This window comes from Balaenoptera acutorostrata, chromosome 10 (genome assembly GCF_949987535.1).
Source record: "Balaenoptera acutorostrata chromosome 10, mBalAcu1.1, whole genome shotgun sequence".
Taxonomy (NCBI): Eukaryota; Metazoa; Chordata; class Mammalia; order Artiodactyla; family Balaenopteridae; genus Balaenoptera; species Balaenoptera acutorostrata.
In genome coordinates this window covers 107,020,767-107,033,216 of record NC_080073.1, presented here as the reverse complement: position 1 = coordinate 107,033,216, position 12,450 = coordinate 107,020,767, and the positions used below count along the sequence as shown (strand labels likewise).

General features: G+C 44.7%; 1 long non-coding RNA gene across 2 annotated transcripts in view; it reads left to right on the top strand.

Annotated features, from left to right (window-relative positions):
- Nucleotides 1–12,450, top strand: part of LOC114236715 (uncharacterized) — a 79,016-nt gene that overhangs the window by 66,064 nt on the left and 502 nt on the right. Inside the window, exons 2-3 of one of the 2 annotated variants that reach the window (XR_009009546.1) lie at nucleotides 6,597–6,672; nucleotides 11,290–12,076. This is a non-coding gene — a long non-coding RNA (uncharacterized LOC114236715). Of the gene's footprint in view, nucleotides 1–6,596; nucleotides 6,673–9,750; nucleotides 11,119–11,289; nucleotides 12,077–12,450 lie in introns of those variants that run through there. The other variant, XR_009009547.1, reaches the window with a different exon arrangement.

Sequence of the window (12,450 nt, the reverse complement as noted above, 5' to 3'; positions counted from 1 at the left end):
GCCCACTAACAACATAAACCTACCAAACCATCAATCAGCCAGTCAATACTTAGTTCCAGTTTTGTGCTCAACATTCTGAGGATACAAAAGGAAAATGAAATACGGCATCCACCCCCTGGATTGTAGGTGGAGAGGCCTGATAACTTACCTGAAACCAGTGTGAAATAGGAAGAGACTGTAAAAGTAATAGAAGTTCATAGAAGGCTGGAAGAATTCTAAAATTATTGTGAGGAAACTTAGAAATTGTCCTCTCCAAACTCCTATTCTGTGGACAAATCCTCTCTACATCTTTTCTTACCACTGACCCTACAGTCTCGGCTCAAATATTTTCAGCGTTGAAACCCACGACCTAGCAGTACAATCCATTCTGCCTGCTCTGTCAGCGATTCTCCTCACGCTCGATCAGAAAGGGCTTTGCTCTAACCTTCACCTCTTGGCCCCAGTTTAGTCCCAGCAAGTGGCTCCTGGCTGATTCCATCCCTGGGTGGAGCTTGGACGCAAAAGGCAGGCACAGACTCCGCACCGCACCTGCAGCCATCTGAGATCGTCTCCACCCCCCAACACAGCGGAACATTCTGGATTCTCTCTGGCTTCTTGACCATCCCCAGTATCCATGGGGAGGCCCAAGAGCTCCGCATGTTGCAGGGTGAGACCACCGTCTTCCTCAGCCGTCTCCCCTCCCTCGGCCACAGGGATCGGGGCTTTGGGGTTTGGAACGGAGCCCTTACACCCCGTAGCTGAAGCCCCTCCTCTTCCGGCCGCGTATCACCCTGTGGGGTGAAGGGGTGTGGGACTCAGTGTCCTCCAGCCCCCATGGCCAAATTCTACCTCCGGGTTTGCCTCAGACCACCAGGCTCTTCATCCCACTCACACTGTCTGCATGAGAACCCAGGCCCCTGGGGTCACCCCACACACACGGCTTTGTGCACCCGCTCTTCCCACGACTGTTTCCCTTCTCCCCTCAACTGCTGAGGCCATGACACTAACCAAGCTTGGTTTCAGGGCCCTCAGGTTGTGTGTCCCTTCCAAGGCTGGGACCTTCGTCCCCAAGGCAGGGTGCTGGAGGCTTGACAGTTGTCCGCCTGGGGGCCCGCTGAGTCCCAGGTGTGGGGAGAGGGGGGTCTCGAGCCTTTGCAAAGGGTGATGCAGGACAAGGCCCCTCTGGGACCTCCTGGTGGTGGGGTGACCTCAGTAACTTAGCCAAGACTGCGATGTCAAAACAATTAATGCTTTTTTTTTTTTTAAAGGTAGAATTTTAGTTATTCCCTTCGCATTTTAGTTTTTTATTTAATTGGTATCATAAGCCATGGCTCAAAATTAACGGAGGCATTGCTACAATATTAGGTAGATAATCCATAGTAATGATTTAGTAAAATGAATTAGGAACAAAGTTTTCTGAGTGGCATTTTGCCCACTGAAACCTGAATAAATAATAAGGATTCTAGAAATCAGAACGAGAAGCAAGAAGCTAGTGGATCTATCAACATAATGAGAACAAACAAAATAATCTCCACAGTGGCCACAATCACAACATTTTAGAAACTTGAGTATTAGATAAAGGAAAATTGCAGAGTTTAGTAACCATTGACATGAAAATGTACTAACAACAACTGGTAACAATATACAGATGGATCAATTCTTATGTGTTCAGATGAACGAGGAAAACTGAGTTATTTCGAGCATAAACTGTGCCAGTTACATATTGGTTTACACAAATTTGGATGCTAGCAGGAAAGCTAATTTTTGCCTTTTATAGACAGCAAGTATGGCCAAGTCTTTTGATATTTATTGTGCTTCCCAAAAGGAAAAAAAAAAAGGTGGACTCCTCTTTTAACGGGTTATAACTTTCGGACATGAGAGAGAAGACAGAGCTGTATGTTGTCAATGTCATGAATGGCCAATGTGTCGATTACAAGAAGAAACACTGTACCAGAAGAAAGCATCTCAAGTGAAGTTTATATTTGTGTCCAAGAAAACGGCAGATGAATGAAGATGGCGGGGAGCCATCCGCAGACAAAGGGAGGTGTGGGCAGCCAGTCCTGTCGGCTTTCAAAAGCCCCGGCTGAGTTCCTTGGTGCCAAGTGTCTGGAGGACACACTGATTTAGCCGTAATTCCGGACGGGCTACGGCCAGCTGTGAGCTGCAGATGGAACTCAGTGTGTGACTTGGAGGACTCAGGAAGGAGGAGGGGAACAGGTGGGTGCGAGACTGGACTTCTGAAGTGACCTGGAGGGGAAGGAAGCGGCCCCGGGGACCAGCGTGGGAGTTGAGGCTTCATGCAAGGCGGAATATCAAGAGGTAGTGGTCTAATCCCTTAAACACGTGGCATTAGCCAGCCAGAGCCGGCGATGACGAGAGGCTCACCTGGGTTTCCTCGAGGGCGGGTCTCTGCTTTTGAAGATGAGAGTTTTCTAGTCTTTGAGGATGAAGATTGAAATTTTGATGCTCTTTTTTCATGCTTATTCTGCTCATGACGTATTTACAAATGATGATTCTGAAATACCAGTTTGTATTGAAATGTGTTATTTTTTATTTCCTCTTCCTATTTGTATTAGTAGTGGGGCTGGATTTGCTTTCAATCATGTGCAGCATGACATCATATTTCCTCCAAAATTATTTTTTTCTGTATTCTTTGTAACTTAAAAAATTTTGTCTACATACACTCTAACTACCTGTTTAGGAACTCAAAGTTTTATTTTGCCGCCTTTTTGAATAAATTTTTCTTGCTATATTTGCCGCTCATGTGTTCCATTAAATGTCAATCAAAGTTATTTTATAATGTGGCTTTTTAGTTCCTAATATTCACTAGATACAATAGCGCTGTTTGCCCTTGCAATGGCCGTGGATAGTGTGAGACAATTTTCCAGCAAATATGCTCTGTTTTGTTACCTAGTATATGTCCGTATTAACCATGAGACACAGTTTCTTTAGCGTTGCGATGTGATATTTTCCTTTCAGAGTTAATGGATTAGGTTGCATTCCCAGAACTTTAAAATTGTTCTCAATACAAGTTACATTTTTTCAAAATATTTTCTTATAAAATTGGGGTGCATTTTATACATTTTGTGTGAAGTAAATATGATGTTTATAGCAAGTAATTAATAATCTGAGTATCAATTTCCCTATGACCTGAAATTGTCTCATTAATGCAAAAGCATAAATATACTGAATTGTATTTATCTTAATGTGATTTTAATCTTGATGTAGTTGGTTTGACAATGAAGAGATTGGCAATAGAGAATTTGAGGAATTATGGACATTTTGTATCTATTATAGCTGATGTAGAAAACCAAAATATTAATTAAGTAGCAAGCACTACTTTGTGATTTCTGAATTCTTTCTTCTTTTTTCCAGGGAGGAAATATTCAAGTTATTAACAAATTTAGGCATAGAAAAATAAAATACATACCTGATTTTAAATTTTCTAAGTTAAAAACCTCTCAGGAAATCTTAAATTTCTTGTTTTAATATTTTGTGTTTATTATCTTTTGCTGCCTTTTCTATCGGAAAAACAAAACATACAAATACTGAAAATAATATAACAAAAACCAGGTTCTCACCTTTCAAGATGAACAAATGCTGTGTTAAAATATTTGCTTCAGTCCAATCTTTGTACAAGATAAACAAAGTATGCAGGTAAAAGCAGAGTCTCTGGGTCGCTTTGCTACTAACCTGTTATAACTGGAGGAGAAAAGGACAGAGCGAGCCCCAGCTGTGGGCTTTTCCTTCTCCAAACAGAGCCACAGAATTCGGCGCCATCCGAAGCTCTCACTCAGGCCTCCTGCGCTTAAACTTTGCAGGCTGCTGGGGAAAACACAGTAACAACCAAAAGGACGGGCGAGGGCTCGAGGACATAAAAGCCCGAGGTGCTTAGACTTTGGGGGCAAGTAATTTGGATCCAGGCCACTTTGTTGCTCACTCGCCCCGGGAAGGTTTGTTCAGGAGCCGCAAAGGCCCAGGCGGTCAGAGCCCTGGGCTCGAAATGCTGCTCATGAGGTCAGGGATTTGGAAATCAGGCCTGGGTTATGCCAGGGTTAAGCCTCCCCCACTTCACAGGTGAGGACACTGTGGCCGGGGCAGAGCAAGCTCTTTGGGATGCACCGTGAAGGTGACAGTGTGAGGCGGACTCCATCCTCCCCTTCTCGGCCGCCTTCCTGTGAAGTCAGCTCTTCCCTAATCGATCTGAACCACAGCCAGCAATTTTAACATTCAGTAGGTTTCTGGACCATATTTCTTATACTGGGCTTAGAATGGAGGGGAAACTGAAGAAATGTATTATTCTGCCTACTACCTAATGGGGCTTGAGTGCTAAAAGGAGAAGCTGTATGAAACAGCAGAAAGGGCTTCTTTTTCCAAGTAAGTGTTGCATGATTAAATGGTTAACAGGTCCAAACTTCCCAGAGGTCGTGGACTGCCTTCAAAATGCTCCTGGGGATGAAATAGCGTTGGCTGCATACCCAATGCTAGAAAAACAGTTAGTGCTGTTTGCCAATTCTAGAAGGTCCCTGTGCCCATGGAGGGGTCTTTTATGTAGATCTACTGAGAGAATCCTGTGCGTCGTCTTCACGCGTTCTTCATCAACTTTGCTTACCATTAATGTAGCCTTAAATCCCGGTCCTCGTGGGAGAAGAGCTGTGCTCACCTGCCCAGTTACCCGTACGGGAGCCTCCAAGTGTCTGTTACTCAGCAGATTATAAGCATTGTACAGACAACAGCCTCAAGAGAGAGTTCCTTCCTTAAGAACGCCTCCTACTCACCCACAATGGGGGTACAGCTGTGCGTTCCCTATACCCTCTGCAATTTTGGTTTCTGTGCTATAGATTTGGAAATAGTTTATGCCAGTGATCAATCTGGGGACCCCTTCCAATTCTACCGCCTGGTGATGTGACGTGGTTACAGTAGACAGGCTCAGAATATGACACAACTGGCACAGTTACAAGCTGGGTGAGCTGGAGTTTGTTCTGTACCTTCCCATCTGTAAAATGGGCACAAGGGCATCTTGATTGCCATGAAAATCAGAGCAGGAGCTGTTGTTGCCATTATGCAAATATTAACACAAAGTGGGCCTCCGTGGAAAGATGCGTGAGTGTGTACCAGGAGGAGACCCGGGTCAGACTCTAAGTCTGGACCTGATTCTCCACAAGCGGGCACTGCTTTCTCCTAATTCTGCATTTTCTGCTCAAGTGTCCTACTGACTGCACCTGCTGCTGAGACGAGGTTTTCCTCTGGGTCTGCAGTTATCCCCGTGGGAATGGCACTGTTGCCAGTGGTGCTGCTGAGACAGGACCTGGGGCTGATACGGCAGCTCCCCGGGCCGGTGACTCTGCTGGGGTCAGTCACGGCCTCCCGTGAAGTGACCAGAAATCCTGCGGGGCTTCAAACACTGGTGTAGCCGGCAGGCTTTCTGGGAAAATAAGACGAATCCTCAAAACTCTTCACAGAGGCTTGGTACCAGACCGGCTTGGGGAGGATGGGTGTCTTCACCTCGGGAAGGACAGGGGTGGCCACCTTGTTCAATGTGCTCTCTTATCTGCTTGGAGGAAAATAAATGATATGAAAACCTGCCCCTTCTCATGCACTGCAGCAAGTTTATCTCTTTATCTCTTAGCTAAGAAAAAAAATCACAGGAGCAATCCAGAATAATGACCATCCAAAAATTATGTGTATCTGGCTTTGGGTTTTGCTTTTGTAGGTGCATGTGAACGTGTGCCTGAAGTTCTGTCTGAAATTTTGCCTTTTACCAAATAAAGACACCCCCCTCCCCATAAAGCTGAGGAAGAACAGGAGAAGCCAAGATGCTGTCCACCTTCTGCCACAGCCCGCCCTCCACCCTGGCCAGCTCTGAGGAGCCCAGCAGAACTGCCCTCCCTGCCCCCCAGACACACCTCTGCCCCCCACCCCCCAGGAGAGAGGAAGGGCAAACCCTGTGATGCGAGACCAGCGTAGCCGAGATGGGGCTGTGAGGAAACCTTCACATGAGACTTGCCCCCGGTCCAGGAGTCCACGTGGTGGAGGGTCATGTCCACTGGTCACCGGAAACCTGCCTTTGTCCCCGGCCCCTCCGTGATCACCGGCTCCGCCGACCCCCCGACCTCACACTTCAGTTTTCCAGCACCGTTAATGAGCCCCAGCACGTGTACAATAAACGCTGCTCTCTGACATTCAATTTTGACTCAGCTTTTTAAATGGCATTAAATGTAACTAATGCAATATCTTTCTAACCTCAGTTTTTTGTATTTCATTTGTAAGCTCTACCACGAAAAATGAGATTTTCTTAGATCATAGAATCTAGGAATTAAAATGCAGTTTGAAAGACTTCTGTGGGTAATAGTCACTAAAATATTTTACTTTTCATTCATACACTTAGATTTTTTAATAGAAATGTTATTCAGTGTTTTCACCAGAGTTTTCTGTAGAGTATTTCAAGACCCTAGACCCTAGTTATATTCTGCATAGGAAAAATGATTTTCTTTTAAAAATGGTATTTATAAACTGTTTTCATACTTTTAGCAAAGTTTAAAGGAATTAATTCTATCGGTTTTTTCATATGCGTATATAAATACATATATCCATGTAACTTTTTATTGTATTTGTAGGAAGCACTAATGTGCTCAAGATCAGCATGAGTTTGTGCTGTGCACCCTGATCTGGAATGTGTCACGGGGGGCAATGGTAAGTTTCAAGTTTAAATCCAGTAACTGGACTTTTCCACAAATTAGCAGCCGCTGTGGTCAGGCGCCTCCTTAACGCTGGATGCTTCCGCGTGATTTTTGTGACGGTGGCCTCACCCCTGTTCCTTGACTTGGCCGCTCTGTTGGGGGGCAGTGCGGGCCGGGCTCGGGGTAGCCCAGGGTGACCTTGACGTCCATTCTCGGGAGACGGTGCGTGACTCTGCTGGAGAAGGTCGGTTCAGCGGGAGCAACCGCACACCCAGGCTGAGCCCTTTCTGCTTCCTTCCCGTTTATTTACTGCTGAGGGCGGGGAGGGGTTAGCGCCGTCCCTCCCCGGAGCCCTGGATCGTGTCAGGCCCCAGCCCTCTGGTGCAGAGAGAGAAAAGCGCAAGAGGGTGAAACTCTGACGTTATCCTTTCACATGTTGGGAAATTAAAAACTAGGTCCATAGATATAATGGCACCTAGGGCTTTGTGTCCCTGTACATGTAAGACACATTTAAAATATTCATGGAAGGTTTTCAGAGAGCATCACGTTCTCACATGCCACTGGTTCACAAGCAGATGCAAGTGTCTATCATACAGAAGGAGCTGTGATTGTGGTCACTCGGAAGTCTCCCCGTTTCCCCTGGGCCTCTGCCCCCAGGCTGGGGACGCTCCTGTCACCGCCATCTGGTTCAATGTCCCCACTTGGGCGCGTCCAGTGACGGATTCCTGCCCAAGACACAGAAGAGAAGCAGGAGCAAATCCAGGCTGGTAAGAGATGGAGGAGCTACAACCAGGAAACCCCAGCACAGAAACAGGAGCCTCTGGCCACGTCTGGCCGTGCCCGTGACCTCGGCCGGGTCATCGGGAGGCGGCACCGGGTTTCCTGCCGCAGTGAATTATGTTGGGGGGCTTTGCGGGGGCCACAAGAGGCCAGGTGTCCCCACCCAGGTCTGTGTCCTGGAGACTCACTTTACCCACACCCTCCAGCCAGGTTTCTGGTTTCTAACTTCTCCCTCGCTTTAAGAAACGTGCTTGGAGACGGCTCTGAACTTGGCTGCTTCTGTCACCAGCCGTCTTTGTCTTTTGTCCTCAACCTCTGCATCTCAGGAGCCGATGGGAAGGGTCGGGTTTCAGCAGAACATGTGTTTCACTGCACTGAAATGTGGGCTGCTCCCTAGCGTAAACACCGGTATATCTGAGGCCAGAGACGGACTCACCGATGGGTATCAAAGCCTGCTGGAACCGCAAAGCTTTACTGGTTGTTTTCTAAGGAAAGGTAGTTCCTGCAAGACAGGCCCCCCATCCTCGGTAGCCCCTCACGACTAGAGCAAGCACCTAGCATCACCGGCCAAGAGAAGAAAGCGTCCTCTGATCGTTAGTTCTTTTCTTTTGGTAGGAGGGATGGGCTGAGCTAGCTTCTTACCAAATGTAAAATAAATTAATTAACAGAAATTCCTAGGAAGTGTTTCTCTTTGACTTTTTGACAAAAGTAAAAGTAAAGGACCCAATAGCACAGAAATATTTGTTTTAAAAAACCCACAAGAAATGAGGGAAGCTAATATTCTTTGTAGGCTTGAAATACAGGAGAAATGAAGGCTGCTTTACTTAAGAGGCGATGGGTTGGATCAGTCTTGTGGGCAGTGATACATAATAAAGAAGGCAAGGGGACCCATCCAGCATTATTTTCTATATTAAAATGTGTGAGTTTTGCCATGTTCAAGAGGAACCAACAGTAGCGAGTAGAGAAACATGCTTCAAATACGGTAAAAATAATCAGTGTGAACACGTTCTTCACATCCAGCTTTTCCTTTACACACAGGACGTGTAACCCTGAAATGATACGTCCTCCTGTGCGGTGACGGGTGGGGACCGCGCCCCATCCCTTCCTCCCTCCGCTGACGGATGCTGAGGTCCGTCCCTGTGTTCAAAGCACTGGGATGGGTTTCCTGAGCCTCATCATGTTTGCCAACCTTCAGAAGCCAAAGCTTTCTGTCTAAATGCAGACTTAATGCAAAATTCCTCTCTTCATTGTACTTTACATATACATAAAAACTCTGTATTTTTCAAAGGACATAACTTATTATCCATATCTTATTTATACATTAAAATTTTTATTTAAAAAAAAGTACGGTAAACCCAATTTGCATCCTTTAACTCAAAAATTTATTTATTTACACACAAACTGATTAAAAATTTATTTGCCTTAGGTGGTACACGGATATGTTTTAAAATCTCTGTAAAATAGAATAAAATACTCCCTGTAAACTTACCTGGGGCACACAAATAATAGTAAAATAACTGAAAGTCTAACAAATGTACTCATTCATCTGCCCCCAAAGGAATTGTTGATGTTACTTCTTCTTTGTTTTAAAACCAGGAGAGAAATTCAGAGTAACATGCTAAATCAAACATTCACTTCTGAAAAATTCTTAAACTTTCTGTGAGGTTGGAGATTGTGTTTTAAAAATGGCTAAATGCCTACTGAGACTGCTAAGCATAGATTTTGAAGCACTAGTCCTAGGATTATGGAGTTTTAGTAACAAATCAGAAATAATTTTAATGTATACAAAGCTGAAGCACTAAACTATTACATTATGAAGACCATAGAAACTGGTTTGTAAATTTTATTTTCTTTTACTGTCTATTTAATTTCAAAAAAACCCCCCAACTCTTAAGGTTAGGAAAAATATGCAGTAAATAGTAAAGTTTCCATTTTAAAACCACTTAAAAATTGAGAAATACTCAAAGAGCAATAGATACGTTAAGTAACTAAAAATAACTTTCACACAGTTCTAAGCCTTAGAGGAACGTACTGTTATTTCTGCATGTTTCGAATTTTTATATTTCTTTCTTCCATTTTTATTAGTAGTCTTCACACATGGTTTTAGTAAAATCTTTATCTCTCATGAGTTATATTCATTTAAACAGTAAAGAAAGAGCTTTCCAACTTTATGTTTTTGTTAGGATTGAAATAAAATTCTTTAAGGTTCAGCATTTTCCTTGTGAAAAATGAAAAGTGTTAAGAAGGCGACATTTTTGGACGAGGTTTTGATATGAGTTTTAGGACTGACTCAAAGCTTTATAATTTCTAGGAGAAGAATAGGATACTTACATCGAGCGACCACACTGACGTTTTACACCCGTTAACAGTCCTGTGCTCTGTTCAGTATTTTGAGGCCCAGGAGGGCGAGGAGCGACTTGGGAACGTGCGGGGGCAGCGCCAGCAGGGGGCGGCGGGGAGCAGAGCCGCCGGCAGAAACCCGAGGATAAGACCGAAACCACGGGTCACGGCCGGAAAGACGAAGCTGAACTCGCTTTGAAGGTCTCCTGCATTACTGAAAAAGAGAGAAGAGGAGAGATTTGAAGAAGTGTTTCTGATGGTGAATTCTGTTAGGACTTTAAAAAATGGCTTTAATTAGTTTAAAGACTCCATATGGTTTGGTGCCATTTACATGAAATATCCTCAAGGGACAAATCTGCAGACAGCGCAGGTGGTCGCCTAGGGCTGGGACCTGGGGCTGGGATGGAGGTTTGGGGGATGCAGAGGGGAGGAGGGGTTCTGTGGCGTAGGAACCATCCTAAAGTCATGGAGGTAAGTTCAGAACTCTGTGAAATACTAACAGCCGTTGAACTGTACCCTGTAAATGAAAGAACTATATGGTGTAAGAATTGTGTCTCGACAAAACTGTTGCTTTAAACTTACGGCACTTTAGAAATCTTAATGTGGAGATCTCCAAATTTATTTCTAACGAGTATTAATGTGTTTCTGGATAATAAATGATAATATGCCCTAGTGACTGAAATTTCTGTCAGCAGTTTCATTTCCAGCAGATACAGATTAATTTCTATCATTTCAGGTGAACCCAGGCAGTTTCTCAGGAGCCCCGGGAGAGAGCAGGTCTGCGGGCAGAGCTCCCTGGTGGTCCTTTGCTCCCCTCCGGGGCCCCCCTTTCCCCTCTGTGGACTGACTGAGGCCTTTGCCCCTCAGCTGTGGTTTTAACTCTGCCATCACAGCACTTGCTCTTCTCTCTGCTCACTTGTGACTGAGTGGAAACTGAGAAGACCTTCCGTTCATTTCCAGCAACTTCTGTACAACCTTTGCACATTTGAGTGAGGGGGGAGAAACGATTTTATTGTCGAACATTTGCTAAGTCTGCTTTGGAAGCAGATGTTTGAACCTTTTGTGAAATTGCTAGGGTTTGGACGTCTGAATAAAACATTACTTATATTTTAAAGTTTTAATAAAATTAGTTTTTTATTAAAAATATTTAATTAAAATTGTAAGAATTTCCAAAATTGGGATTTTATGTGTAATAAATGATAGAGCAGGCAGTCAGATTCATATATATTTAATAAATATATGTCTAACTATACCTCCTGACTTTTTAACTCAGCATTTTTAAACTTAGAAAAGTGGGGATATGTGTTTTTCAGACATAGGACCATTTCTGGAGAAATGTGTTTTGAATCACAGAAAGAAAAATTCCAAATTGATTAACTATATACTCTTTACTTTTTCCTTTATGAAGAAAGATCTTTTGTGTTCACTCTTGGATTCTTTCATTTCACTGGATCTCTATACAGCCAGTAATTGGAATATACCAGCTTATTTGTTTTCTTTTCTTCTTCAGGATAAACACTTTAAAGACATCAAAACAAAAAGTCACCCGTCTGGTTCTCCCGAACGGTGCCCCGTCTCACAGAGATGGGCGGCCCCCATGGCGTCCTGGAGATGAGATGGCAAAGCAGTGACATTTTCCTTGACAGTTTTCACTTTGCAGGTTTACCCAGCTCCCCAGTCCTCTCCTTTGCTCATCTTACTGCCCACCACCAGCAGCCAAATATGCAAAAAGAAGGTTGAAACCCCCCCCCAAAGTATTGAAGTAGAAGAGCTGTGGGAGCGTGGCGGAAGCAGCCTTATGTGATGACGTGTTTACATGTGTGTCTTTGCTGATCTCCAGTCCTCACTGACTGCAGTGGCCATGTCTGCCCCGTCTGTCCTGAGGCTTATTTCCCTGTGTTGAACATGTCACTTCCTGGAATGTGCAGAGCACTTCCCATTTACGGGGAGAATCTTAGCATCTTAGAACCGGCAGAGCGGTCTGAGGCTGTCTGGTCCATCTCCCACCCCATAAGACAAGTGCTTTCATGAAACTCACTCTGTGTGGAGGATGGGGTCTTACTTTTTCCGGGAACAGGCGGCCTCTGCCTGCTTAGGCTAACGGACGGCTCTCATGGTGGTGCAGCGTGACCTTTCTTGTCACACAGGGGGCCTCTCCACTTGTCCATGGCTTCCTGTCACACTCAGGCCGTCGAACTGCCCCCCGAAGCAGAAAGAGGGTCACCGTCTCAGAGCCAGGCTGTGTCATCTTAGACCCGAGGGAAGGTCACCAGGGAGGACCCTTGCTCCCCGTCCAGGTACAAACCTGTGCTCCCTGAGCAGCGGTCCCCACTTGCTCACATAATTTGTATTGTAGTGTGATATACGATAGTAACGCTGCTAATGAATATGCCTTCTGACTTCAGGATTATGAGCACAAGTGCGTCAGTGTACTTGTATCAGGAACAATGGACTTAAAATTTCCTTTTCATAATCAAAGGGCACCTTCCTGAGCAGTTACAGGCTCGGTGCTGCTCTGTGGTTAAAACAGAGAATATTGCTTGATTTGCGTTCTGTCCTCTGGTCGAGTATAGTTTATACAGTCAGGAGACTTGGAGTTACACTGTAATGATGCAGAGATGGCAAAATAAAAGGTCAAAGCTGTGCATTATTAGACATTGATGTAAAGATC